Genomic DNA, 13,652 nt, shown 5'->3' on the forward strand with positions numbered 1-13,652 from the left:
TTTCTCAGATCTTTTCTCTCTGAGTTACCTATTTTTCTTATAGAATATTTGCTTCTTCTATAAAAGGATATATTATAAAAACATGGAGTCATTTTTGTTTTTAGCTTATGAGTCATTTTGTTTTTAGATTTAGAGTCATCTGTGATATATCCCTTTTTCTTAAAGTTTTTCTTTTTTTAGTTGTAGATGGACACAATACCTTTATTTAATTAATTTGTTTTTATGTGGGTGCTGAGGATCAAACCCATGTGCCTGTGTGTGTTCCTGTGACCACATGTCAATGTAAATGATTTTATTTTTTTAATGACAAGAACCTATGACAGATGAAACAACTTGAATACCAGTCAGGGGAAGAAAAATTCAGTGAATTGTAGCAAATTTCTTTTGGGTGGTACAGTTTAACAAAAATCTTAATTATTTCAATTGATGATGATAACCTATTGTTAAGTAAGAAAAGTAAAATTGTAATGTAGCACATAAAGTATGATCATATTTTTTAAAATTCAAATATATGCCTGCATATTTTTCTATGCATATGTGTATGAGCACAGCTATATGTTAATGGGATCAGACAGAGTTTGAAAGAATTTATACATGGATATATTTACAATGGGGGAGAAAAGGCCAGGGAAGATAATTAAGTTTTCTTATATTGTTTCACTGGTTTTATAAGAGATACACTTTTGAACTAAATATCAGGACTTGAAAGGCAAAATTGCTTTTTACAATTAAAAGCATACCATTTTTCCAAGTAATATTAAAAACATACATGAGATGCAGAACACGTGGGTGTAATGAATAGTGTTTCTACACTGTTAGTGCGTAAAATCAATTATGTTCTTTTAATCTTGTGGGGAGATAAAGTTTTCATTAAAGTAAGTATATTTCATAAATTGTTATTTGGTAAAATATTTTGACAGTAATTTAGCTAATTTCCAGTGGAAAGGCTTTTGTTTTCAAAAATTTCTTTTAAATCTAATCGATAATGGACGAGATATCCACAGGGGAAATGATTCTTGCAATCCCAGCCCTCCCTCCATTAGCAGAGCCTGTGCACCTTCAGGTGGGGCTTGGTCCTGGCACTCAGGCACCAGCTGCAGTGGCCTTGAAGCGTCTTTCTTCTTGTCACCTACCATTTTTGTGGCACTCAGGAAGGTCCAGGTGGAATCTGACCGTGCCATGTGACACTTCAGGACTTACTGCGTCACACAGGTTAACTTACCTGAGCCACACACTGTGATAAAATTTTAAACCAAAGTTTAAAATTAAAGTTCCTTCAAGCATTGCATGTAAAAGCTCTCCTAATTGATCTATTCATTTATTTGCAATTTATTTTATTCACATTCCATTACCACATCTGTGACAGTCATTATTGTATTTACATCCTGCTGAATAATTTTAAAAATAATGTCAAACTGTGCACTTTTAGACATTACCGTAAGGAAGAACATAACGACTTCATGTGGGTTGTGTGTATGCTGCATGCTCGTACCTTTCCTCAAATGGACCAAATCAAAACCCATCAAATTAAATTAGAGCCAGGCTAGCAGAGTGGACTCGCTGCCGTCACCCTCAGGTCCTCCAGGAGGCTGTCCGGGCACCGTTGCCCACGTTGCCACAGCAGTGACACTTCCTTTTGAAACCCCCTTGTCAAGTTCACCTTCCTCCCTCCAGTAAGCAGCTGCTTCAAGTAGGAATGAACGTGAGCTTGTCCTTCCTTTCCTTCCTTCGTCCTGCTGTGGCAAAAAGTTTTCACAAAGTGAACTAAATGCCTGATGGGAAGGAGGAAACAGAAGAAGGTTCTAGAAAAAGAAATTGGCTAATGAGGTTCTGAATAATTGAATGGGCTGCAGTTGGCAGGCTGCGCTGAGCAGGGCCAGGATGAATACCAAGTGTGCATTGTTCTGTGTTCCCTGCTCAGAATTACTACTTGGCTTTGGTTTCACACCAAAATTCTGGGCAAATCACAAATACAGCAGTTTCCTTCCAAATATAAGTAAGGAATAGTATTAATTCCTTTTTAACAATAGGAGGAAAAAAATCCTTGAATAACAGAAGTATTGAGGTTTCTCAGATCTTTTCTTTCTGAGTTACCTTTTTTTTTTTTTTTTTTTTAAATAGAAAATTCGCTTCTTTGGGCTGGGGTTGTAGCTCAGTGGTAGAGTGTTTGCCTTGCATGTGTGAGGCACTGGACTTGATTCTCAGCACCATATAAAAATAAAAAAATAAAGGTTTTATGTACATTTACAACTTAAAAAAATTTTATTTATTTATTTTTTTTATTTTTATTTATAAAATGTATTAGTATTTCCATATAACCTACACACATCCTCCCATATACCTTAAATCATCTCTAGATTACTTACAATGCCTAATACAATGAAAATGCTATGTACATAGTTATCGTACTATATTGTTTAGGGAACAATGAGAAGAAAAAAAAGTGTGCACATTCTCAATACAGACACAATTATCAGAGCCAACTGCCTGGTACACAAATGAGATTCAAGGCAAACAGAGTCCAAAGAGTGTTGGAGAGACTGAGGACCTGTGAAATGCCAAGGGGCCACAGCAGAGTGTGCCTACATATCACTGCATTTGTCTGAATTCAGCCAAGTGCTCAGCACATGACAAATTAAAGTTTTTCTTTCTGGAGATTTCTGGAATTTATTCCAAATAATTTTTATCCCAGATTGGTTGAATCTGAGGTAATGAAACCAAGGATACTGAAGTTACAGATAAGGAAGGGTGACTATAGAAGGGAAACCGTTTTCAAACACTCCCTTCAGTATCCCCCTAAGAGTTTCACTTTTGTCTCCTTGGGCAGTACTTGTCACTTGGCCATACTTAGCTGCAAGAAATGCTGGGAAAGAAGTATTTGGTGTTTTCTGCTTCTAGTGGAGACTGGCAAAGCAGAGGAGGAATAGGAACTGAGCTGCCCTACCAGTAAATGGCTACCAAGTTACCACCAATCCTCCATTAGGGAATAAAGGAATGGCCAGAATCCTTTTGATTACTCCCTTTCATGGCATTTAAATGTAAATTAGATTCTGGGTTTCAAAGTACCTACATCCTCAGATTATTTCTGGGAATGAGGGTCAATTGGAAGGCTACATAGGGAAATAAAGGAGTTGGGAAGTTGTCCCAGGCCACAGAGGACTTGTAGCCCCATTACTCCAATAGCAGTCACAGTTCCTATTGGGCGACTCCTCTGAATTGGACAACTGTGGAGCCCAGCTCTGGGGCTCCACCATGATGGTGCCTCTAATATTTTGCCTCTGAATTGACTACTCCTGCCCTATCAGAAGACTTTTTCCTTGTATTTTACAGCAAATATCCCAAGTGAGTTTCTATAGTTCAGTCTTCACCAGGCAGTAGAGGTGCACCTGTTGCAGAGCTCTGAAGGCCACCTCCAGCTGCTATCAATGGCCTCCTTGGCTCATGTGTGTGGCTGTTGTGGTGGATTAATTGTCTAACCACTCTTGGTCCCTCTCGGAGGGGACATGGGTGACTTAAGCTTCCTGAGGCTTTCCAGATGAGCTAATGGAGCTAATGGAGCAAAGGCTAGCCCTAGGCCATCTGCTGGTTTTTTTTTTGTTTTGTTTTGCTGTTTTTGTATTACAGTGGTTCCACTGTTGATTCATCTTTATTTACTTGTTTAAAGTTAAAGCCATAAAAGCTTTCTGCTTTTACTATCCAGAGTGCCAGAAAGCCAGAACAAAATAAAACAAACTGTGATGTCATTGGATTTTTTTAAATTGAAGTGAAATTTGCATAAGATAAAGTCTAATTATTTTAAAGTGCACAAATTTGGCTAGATGTGGTGCACCTGTATAATCTCAGCAATTAAGGAGGCAAAGGCAGGAGGATTGCAAGTTCAAGGGCAGCCTCAGCTTCTTAATAAGGTCTTTTTTTTTTTTTTTTTGCAATCAGCAAATCTAGATTTTATAAAGGAAATAATCTAATTTTATCAACCCCAAAATATTTCAAAGACAAATAATGGTGGAAGATACTACAAATTAAATGAAACTTAAGAGGGAGCAGGCACAGGTGAAAATAGTTCAGTAAAAGCCTCCAAAATTCTTCTCCATAAAAGCAATGAGAATAGTGGCAAAAATTGTCAGAATCAAAATATGGAGTCATTTTTGTTTTTAGATTATGATGAGTTATATTATGATTACTATGATAGGTCCCGTTTTAAGTATTTTTTTTAGTTGTAGATGGACACAATACCTTTATTTTATTAATCTATTTTTATGTGGTGCTGGATCAGAAGAGGTTCCTGAGCGCTGCCTAGCAGCAGAGCACTGAGCTCTCTGACAGGTTGAACTTGGAAGTAGAAAAACTGCTGGATCAGAGGCAGCTGGGCGTGGCCGGTTGGCTGCCTGATTGGCTGATGCCCAGCTGGGTGTTACAAGAAGAAAAGGAAGGTTAGGTTTCCATGTGGACTTAGCTAAGGTTGTAGTTTGCTAGGGAGGAACTTAAAGTAAGGAGGCAGCTTCTTCATTTGGATCTTGTACATATTTTGTTGGGTTTATTTCTTTAAACTGAACTTATGCCTAGCTCATTGATTTTCCCTTTATTTCTCCTTTTTTCTTCTGGGGGTCGAACTCAGGGCCTCAAGCATGGAAGGCAGGCACTGGACCACTGACCTCACTACCAAAGCCATGGATTTTTTATTTTTATTTTTTGGTGAACATTGTTTGCCAGTTCTTGTTGGTAAATCAAAATGCATTATGTTACTCTCTTGAATCTAATAATTTGACGACAAAAAACAGTAGTTGCTGTCCTTGCCTTACGCCTGATTGAGGAAAATGCTTCCAGTATTTCATTTTTTTGTGGGACAGAGATCAGTACTTTTTTAATTGTTAATGAAGTTATCTTCTATCTTTTATTTGTTGAAATCATTAAAAATTATAAATGAATCATCAAATGTTTTTTCTTTATATATAATAATCGATGGTTTTTATTCTTTGGTTTTATTTCATTTATTTATTTTGGTGCCAGGGATTGAACCCAGGGGTGCTCAACCACTGAGCCACATCCCCAGCCACTTATTTATTTATTTATTTATTTGACACAGAGTCTTGCTAAGTTGCTGAGGCTGGCTTTGAAATTGTGACTCTGCCACCGCGCCCTGCTAATCTTCGGTTTTCCTGTTTAATTTGACCCACATTCACTTGATGAAACCAATTTGGTCATGATGTTTTGTCTTCTTAGATACATGACTGGATTTTATTTTTAATCTTTGGTTGAAGAATCCTGTATTCCACGTTCAAGACATATTGATCTGTAATTTAATTTTTTAAAATATTATTTATTTGCGGATTTTGTCTTAAAGTTACACCTGAGGACTGGGTACGGCCTAGCGGGGCGTTCTGGTGGCCCTGGGGCGGGGGCACCTTCCTAGGCAGCCTTAAGACGCAGGTGGACTTTGGGGAGGAGGGGAGGGTCGGAGTGCTGGCTGGTTTAGCGCATCTCCTGGTGAGGGGTATTCAGACTTTCCTTGTTCTCCGGTTGGAAAGCTGTGCTCCCCCTGGTTTGCCCAGTGCACCTGAGCGCCCCCATTTACTGGGGGAGTCCTGCGCGCTCCCCTCTTTCCCTGCCGCCGGCTCCCTGTGGCTCTGGTTCTCAGGGTGAGGTTTTCCTCTGCCTCTTCGCCCTCCCTGAGTGCTGTTGGCTTTGTGTTTTGCTCTCTTTTTCCTGGGCCAGTTTCTGACTTTCTTCCTGTTGTGATTTATTCTCTTTTCCTCTCCCTTTGTTTGGGTTTGTTTTGTCACTCTGATTTCTTTAATTGGAACTTGCCTCCTTCACCTTGAGGCCTCTGCTCTTTCGGGTAGGGTCGCTAAGGCTACACCTTTTCCTCAAGGTGTTGCATTTGATGCCTCGAGCCCTGCTAGTTTTATATTTCTATGCTTGTTTCATCTTCAACCCCTTCGTTAGAATTTTCTTTTTCCACATGGATAGAGGTTTTGAAAAAATTTTGTGTGTGATTTCCAACGATTGCATTGTGATATTATTTGTTTTTGTAAAACCATTTAGGATATCTAAAATTTTTCCTTTTCTGTTTCTGAGTGCTGTGTCATCAACATTTTTGGTGTTCTACCAAAGCAGACTTCGTGTTAGAAATTTAGCATTTTTCAAATTCACCATTTTGCAAATAAGAAAAAGCTGAGGTTGAAAGATACTGAATAGTCCAGCCTAAGGGGCACAGCAAACGTCCCACCCTGTGCTGTCCTGAGATTTCCCCACAGCATGGCCAGAGAGGAGCGAGTGCCAGTGCCTGTCCGGTGGCCAGTGCAGCCACGCCTGCTCCAAATTGCTCCTGTGAGTGAGGAGATTGCCATAGCAGCCATCTCCAAAATTATGTGACGATTCAGGAAAAATGTTAGGATCAGTCGTGATCCAGCAGCAGTGGTATCACTCTGAAGGTTTTTACTAAAAATAATTTCTGTTACTCATGTCCTACCCAGGTTTGGAGTGACAGGCCCTTGAGTGGCTCCTGTGGGCTAACAGATGTTGCAAGGTAACACTCTGCGCATTGCTGGCTTGCTCCAGGGAGTCGGCTGTCAGTGGGATGTCCCTTAATGCAGGCATCCTTCATTCCCTGAGCACCCTACTGTTATCTGAGGAAGCTTGAGGGGACTTAGTTAGGTTCCTGTGTAAAACCAGACTGCACATTTTGGAAGTGAGAGTGAGAGACTAATGAGGAGCCCGAATCGAGATCATGAACTCTAATTAGAGTGCAAATAAGAAAGTGAGCGTTAGCTCACTACTTTCCTACAGGGTTGTTTTTCTTTAAGCTCCTTATAATACGAATAAATTTCCAAGGAGTGAAAAATATTATTTTTAAAGTACTGTATATTATATTTTTAAATGAAGGTTAATTTGAAAAAAGACTGCTTTAATGTCAATGTCAATAAGACCAAGCTTTAGTGCCAGTGATATTCTCCTTAAAAGTTCTGCTAAGTATAATAATTATGAAAACATCAAAGTATGTTTTTAGAATTAGAGGTAACAAAGGCTCATGGAAGACAAAAAATTTAGATGGTATAATGGAAAAGTTGGACAGATTTCACTAAATTAACATGAGCAGTTTTAATACAATTCAAGGTAAGATGAAGATGTCTTAAACATTCAGGGAAGAATCGGTGCCATAAAACAAACTCAGGAGGCTCAGTGAGGACGGTATAAACCTGCAAGGGCATGGACAGTTCCCAGAGCCAAAGCCCAGGTTGACAAGAGTGCGAGGAAAGAGGCTAGTGCACGATTGGAATGAAATGTCTGAACCATGGAGCATTTCCAAAGGAATTCAGCAGTCTGATTATTTTAGTAGTATGTCGGTGCTAGCCAGTTTAGTATATATTATTGGGAAGTTGTCCTTTCTTAATAATTATTATGAAATAATGAATTTTAATAACACGTCTAGCGGGGTTTACTTTAAATAACAGTGTTTATAACTTCTGTTCTCAATTTAATATGAAATTCCCTGAAAATTCCATCATGTTTTTTCTTATAAAGTTGTTAGTTGATTTACTTTTCAATACATTTTTATTTTGCATTGGCTTTTTTTTTTTTTTTTTTTTTAAGTTCTAGGAAATAGGAAGAAAAAGTCTAAACCCTAAAGGAACCCTCCAGCCTAAACCCAAGTCTTGCCCAAATTACCAGGAAATCAGAACTGTGCAGTGAGATTCCCAAGGTTTCATGCAGACTTGCAGCCCTGCCTGACAAATTGCCCTGGGGAAACAGCAAAGGTGTTTCTATTTTGGAGGGAAAGAAAGTCATCTCCTCCTTCTCAAACTGTATGTCACTTAGAATTCCAAATTTAAATATTCAGGCTCTCGAAATTTTCTCTTAGTGTAGCAGCAAAGACTTCTGTGAGCTTTGATTTATAGAAAAGTCAGTATTGATTTAATAATTTATGTGTGATATAAGTTAAAGGTCTCATATGTAAACCCTGTCAGTATTGGGATTTAAAAATACCAAGGCCTAAGAGATGTTGCCTTTCAGATAGACTCTGCCAGCTTTTTTTTTTTTTTAAATATTTTTTTAAATTGTAGATGGACACAGTACCTTCATTTTATTTATTTATTTTCATGTGGTGCTAAAGATCTAACCCAATGCCTCATACATCCAAGGCAAACGCTCTGCCACTGAGCTACAATCCCAGCCCCATAGACTCTGCCAGCTTTTTAAAAGAAGATTTGCATAATGATGGAGACAAAAATTTGGGGGACATTAATATGAAATAAATGTCTTTACATATTCTGTTCTCACTGTGTTTGAGTACAGACTCCTAGAACTTTGCATCCTTGTGAAGTGTGGGAGGCAAGAATCCTCAGTATTTCCTAACCATGTCAACAATTCCTATCTGTGGAGCTGATAATTAGACTCTTAAGTAGCTAACACGATTTTGATTTTATAGCATAATTCATAAAAACCCATTTTGGTGCATTTTTATAGCATATTTCATTGAATTAAAAATGTTGATTATAAAACACACATTAGCTTTATGTAGCAAGGGAAAAGTCAAGACCAATCAAATTATGATCCAGTGCTCTTATATTTGATTAGCAGATGCATCCTGATTTTAGAGAAATTAAAAGGTTGAAAAAAAAAACCTATTTGTCTTCCATTCTATTAAATATGTATTTATGTTGACTACCTCATTTTTTGATAGAAGTAATTAAGATAATGATGTGTGGATTTGAGCTACATGGGGACAGCATCCCTGAAGACTGTGGAAAACAAAGGATTAGCTCTCTGGGTCCACTGGGGATTCCTAGGAGGGCCATGGGGAGCCTGGGTTTGTTTCCCTTCTATTCTTAGGAAATTGACTTTCCTCTACGTGCCTCAGAATTTTCTATATCAGTGTGACAGGGTGGCTGGAAGGAGTGTGAGTGCTTCTGTTGTTTAGGTTTTTCTCTGGCTTTGGGCCCTGTGTTCTGTGGGGCCACAAAGGAAGATGAAAACAGAGGCCGCCTCCACACACTGGTGCCTTCTCCCAGGCTCCTCAGCAGGCCACAGACATGCACAGACCTGGGGCAGATAAGCTGGGAACAGTGAAAGAACTGGGAGAAAGTCTAGAAAGTAAAAATTTTAAAAAATTAGAAAGCAGGACAGATAAGGAAATACCAAAGTCCGATTTCACCAAAACCCTGATTTTGTTGTACTGCTGCTCTATTTGGAGTGTGTTTTGTGGGTTGTGCTGTGAGTAAGAACTGCATCCAGCTTTGCAGAATGGTAAACTGGAATTTTGCCCTGACCACCAAGCCTGGGATAGGAGATTATTTCATTCTAAAACCAATTTGGAAGCAGCAAATGTGATTCTGTGGATGAACAGGAAGAGGCAGGACGAGGACTGAAGAAATTAAATGGAAAACAGACATAGGTAGTTGCCCAGCCTGGTGCCGCCCCCCTGCCCACCAAGGCCCCTGTGCACGAAGCCCCCGGAGCTCATGCATGTTCTTCTCCTGTGCGCACACACCTCTGAAGGAGGTCAAAATAAATTCGGCACAGTGAGAGATTAACAGTAGTCACCAGAAATAAAAGAGCAATGATAACAGTCAACTTTAACACACATCATTTAAAACACATGAATTGTTCCTTTCTAGAATTTTCTTTGGGCTTTTTCCCCCCAGACCATAGTTGACCACAGGTAACAGAAACCTTGGAAAATGAAACTGTGGCTAAGGGGGCCAGCTGTATGCATTGGGGATCTCAGTTGGAGCAGGCTGAGAAGCAGGCAGTGCTGGGGTCCAGCCTCCTGAGCTCAGCTGGGAGTGGGGCTGATGTTTCTGGCTCAGCAGTGTTCATTTCCCACCCCTCACCCGCTCCTCCTCTCAGGAGTCTTCTCGTGATTCCTCCAGTTGACTTGGCCCCCGGTCCTACCCTAGTGTCTGCTGTCATCTAGTGCCTGCGGGTGTTAGGTGGATATTGGATCCGTGAAGAGGGACAGAGGTGGAAAGGGGCACGCTCCTCCACCCAAGAGGACAGACTTGGAAGCGGTGTCTGCCATGGCTTCACTTCTTCCTCACTGTAGTTAAGCAGATATTTATTTCTCCTGTGGAACCTCCATTGCTCATCTGAAGTAATTGTTTCTTTCAGTACCTCTGATTATCGGGTGCAGTGATGTATACAAATAGTTCATGTCACAGTAATGAAAATAAAAGCTTCATTCTTTAACCTTTAATAGAGTGTATGGACAGCTGGAAGCTACAAATGAGCCTCTCCTTGTGATTTTATTTAATCAAGAGGGCTAGGACTGTTCTCGGTGCAGTGTGGTTGTGGGCAACAGCAACATCTTCTGACCTGGTGGGAGGCTGTGGAAGTGAGGGATGGAGGCCCAGGTTTCGGGAGGATCCACAGTACAACCCACAGCCTTCCCAGGAGAAGGGCCTCTAAGGAGCGTCCAGGTTCCCTGTCCTGGTGACACCGCTACGTTCAGTTCAGATTTTGCCTGTTGACAGGGTCAGTGGTGTGCTGGTCACCTAGCCGGGGCTGTCAGGGAACAGCTTGTAGCGCTGGTCAGCGTGGGGAATGGTCCCTCTGGGCTGGATTTCACCTGCCAGAGGTTGTGGCCTTGGATCTCTGAACAGGCAGGCGCAGGGCTCAGAGGGACTTCACCGCCCTGTGGGGTTCTGTGCGTTCAGCCGGGCAGGAGAGAGACTCGGCCCTGGTGAACCCTGGCTCTGCGGTGAGCTCTTGGGACTTTCTTAGAAAAGTCACTAAGGTCTTTGGAATCTTTCTCATGAAAGTGGAACAAGAAAATATAAATTTGAAAGGCTTTCAGTGCAAGTAAAAACGGGACTGTCGTTTTGTAAACTGTTTTGATTGAAGGTGTTCTCAGCCCTACCAGATGGTTTTCTTAAACCTGCAAAATGACATCAAAGTTTTGGGTTTTGTAACGAGTGTTAGCTGTCTCATTGGCCATGTTGGGATTTTTATCCTTTGGTTTTTTATTTTGTATAAACTATTTTATGCCACATGAGAGCAAGCTTTAAAAGTAGAAAATATAACTAATTTCATGACACCTCCCGTCAGTTGTCTCTTTTTCATTACCTTCTTGCCAGCGTGGCTGTAACGCAGCCAGGGAGAACCTGTCCTGGGAGCAAAGTTGACATTTCCATTTCCTCTCAGGTGGCCGTCACTCAGGCAGAGTGCTTGGTGAAAAGGTAAAGGAGACAACCAGCGCTTACGAGGGTGTGCGTGCACTCTCTTAGTGGTGTCATTAAAGACACCAGCTACACAATGTGATGATTACAGCGGTGTGTTGTTGGGGCGCAGCGTTTATAGCACGGCTGTTACATACAGCACGGCTCTTACGGAAGGAATAAGTCTGTGTGGACACAACATTTTCATGTGTCACTGGAATTCAGTTAGTTAAACCCTGAAGAGCCTCTTACAGGTTAAGATGTGAGGTAAGCCACAGAGCAGCCACAAAGGAGATGATCAAATAACCATTAAAGAAATTAAGATGTTACAGTAGAAAACAGTATTAAAGAAAGCAGTAAAGTAGAAATGTAGGAACAAAACAAACAAAGCGAGTCATAGAAAACAAAGAGTGAAATAGAGACCCGAGTCCAGCCCTGTCAGTGACCACAGTGTGGAGTCAAAAGGCAGAGGTGGTCAGCCCGAGTCTGACGTGTGCGCTAGATTGTGTTGAAAGTGAAGGGATAGAAAAAGACACACACACCCGTGTTTGTGTATAAGTAAGGCAAATATCCAGTATAAGACAGTGGGTGTGGCTATAGTGATATTGTAAAAAACTTTAAAATAAGGTGACATTTTCTTTTTTCTTTTTTAATTGTTGATAGATCTTTAATTATGTAATTATTTGTTTATTTATTTATTTATATATGGTGCTGAGAATCGAACCCAGTACCTCACACGTGCCAAGCAAGTGTGCTACCGCTGAGCCCCAGCCCCTAAAGTAACATTTTCTGATGGTGAAAAGGTCAGCCACCAGGAAGGTGTGGCAGTTGTTAGCATTCGTCCACCTCACGCTGACACATGGGGCAGGAGTCCCTGGGTGGGAGGGAGATTTAAGTGGACAAGTCAGCACTGACAGCTGGGGGCTTGGTGCACTGATGGGATCGCGCAGGCAGGGCGGCAGGGAAGCAGGAGACTTGAGCAGCACTCTGCACCCACCACTCGAGAGCAGACCTCTTCTCCAGCACCGTGGAGCATTCCCCAAGAAAGACGGAATCCAGATCATAGAACAATGAAGTAGTGAATTCACGAGTATGGAACCAATGCAGAGTTTGCTCCACCCACCATGGAGTGCAGCTAGAAGAGTGGGTCTGATGGGAAAGTTCTTCCAGTGCTTCATCGTTCCTGAGAAGAGGAGGCCTGGCAGTCACCAAAGCAAAGCTGTCACTGTGCAAGTGACTCGGAGGTTCTCCAGACTAGTAGTCCAGGGCCGTCCCTGGGAAGTCCATGCAGGCAGTTCTGTGTTAGACTCTCACGCAGAAGGATGCAACCAAGATCAACGCTGCTGGAAATGCTTCTTTAAAACAAAAACACACCTTTATACGTGTGTGTGCACACATCACGACTACAAAAAAAGAAAGAAAAAGGTGTTCATAAGCACCTCCCTAAGTCGTCAAGCAAGAGGGGATTATTTGATACAGGCAGAGGAATATATTTGAACAGCTGTCTCATATCTGTTCTTTTAAAGAAGGCAGAGTCAGAGCATTTTAAGAGGTGAAATGTTTAACTTAAAAATAGCTTCATGATCCAGTGTCATTTCGGTTTTTCACCATAGCTTTACTGAGGTAAAATTGAAGTACAATAAAATGCACATATTTGAAGTATGCAGTTTGATCAGTTTTGACATGTGCATAAGCATTACAGTCAATACAAAAAGCATTTCCATTACTTCTTTAAAATTTGAAATCATGTAGACTGTTTCCTGGCTGATTTGTTACATTAGTAATAATGGGGGGAAAAGGGCACAATCATACATTGCTGGTGGGACTACAAATTTGTGAAACCAATGTATAATGTATAACCAATAGATATATTAGCTGTACATGATAGTCGCCTTAAGATATATAGAGCCTCACCCCCATGTCAAGTATTTCAAAATTAAATGGCACACTTATAAATATCTCAGAGGTCAAGGAAGAAAGCATAAGAAGAGTAAATAAAAAGTACTTTGAACTTAGTGATAATAAAAGCTTAAAAAAGCAAGATCTCTGGGTTGAAATAGTATTAGAAATATGAACATTAATAACTTAAAGTACTTGTATCAGAAGCAAGCTAGAATAACAATGAAATTATTTTCCAATTATGTAGTAGAAAGGAAAAAATAAGAGTAGGAGCAGAAATATATGAAATAAAGAAGAAATAATACAGCTAAAATTTGAGTAAAAATAAACAAGTCTAATCAAGAAAAAAGCAAGAACACAAAAAATTATACCAATGGATAGGGAGTTATCAAAATAAACCTACAAATGCTAAAAATATATTAAGGTACTATTACAGTTGTATGCCAACATATGTGATAGCTTACATAACACGGTCCATATTAGAGAAGGATATCCACGTGCTGTTGAGAAGGAAGTGTATTCAGTCATTGATGGATGAAATATTCTATATATGTCTGTTAAGTCTAAATTATCAGTTGTATTTTTTTTACTTCCATAGCT

The 13,652-nt window shown here is 40.3% G+C and overlaps 1 protein-coding gene across 5 annotated transcripts in view; it reads left to right on the forward strand.

Annotated features, from left to right (window-relative positions):
* Hivep1 (HIVEP zinc finger 1) overlaps window positions 1–13,652 on the forward strand; it is a 138,970-nt gene that overhangs the window by 72,608 nt on the left and 52,710 nt on the right. The window lies entirely within an intron of this gene.

The sequence above is a fragment of the Marmota flaviventris genome, chromosome 6 (assembly GCF_047511675.1).
Source record: "Marmota flaviventris isolate mMarFla1 chromosome 6, mMarFla1.hap1, whole genome shotgun sequence".
Lineage (NCBI taxonomy): Eukaryota > Metazoa > Chordata > Mammalia > Rodentia > Sciuridae > Marmota > Marmota flaviventris.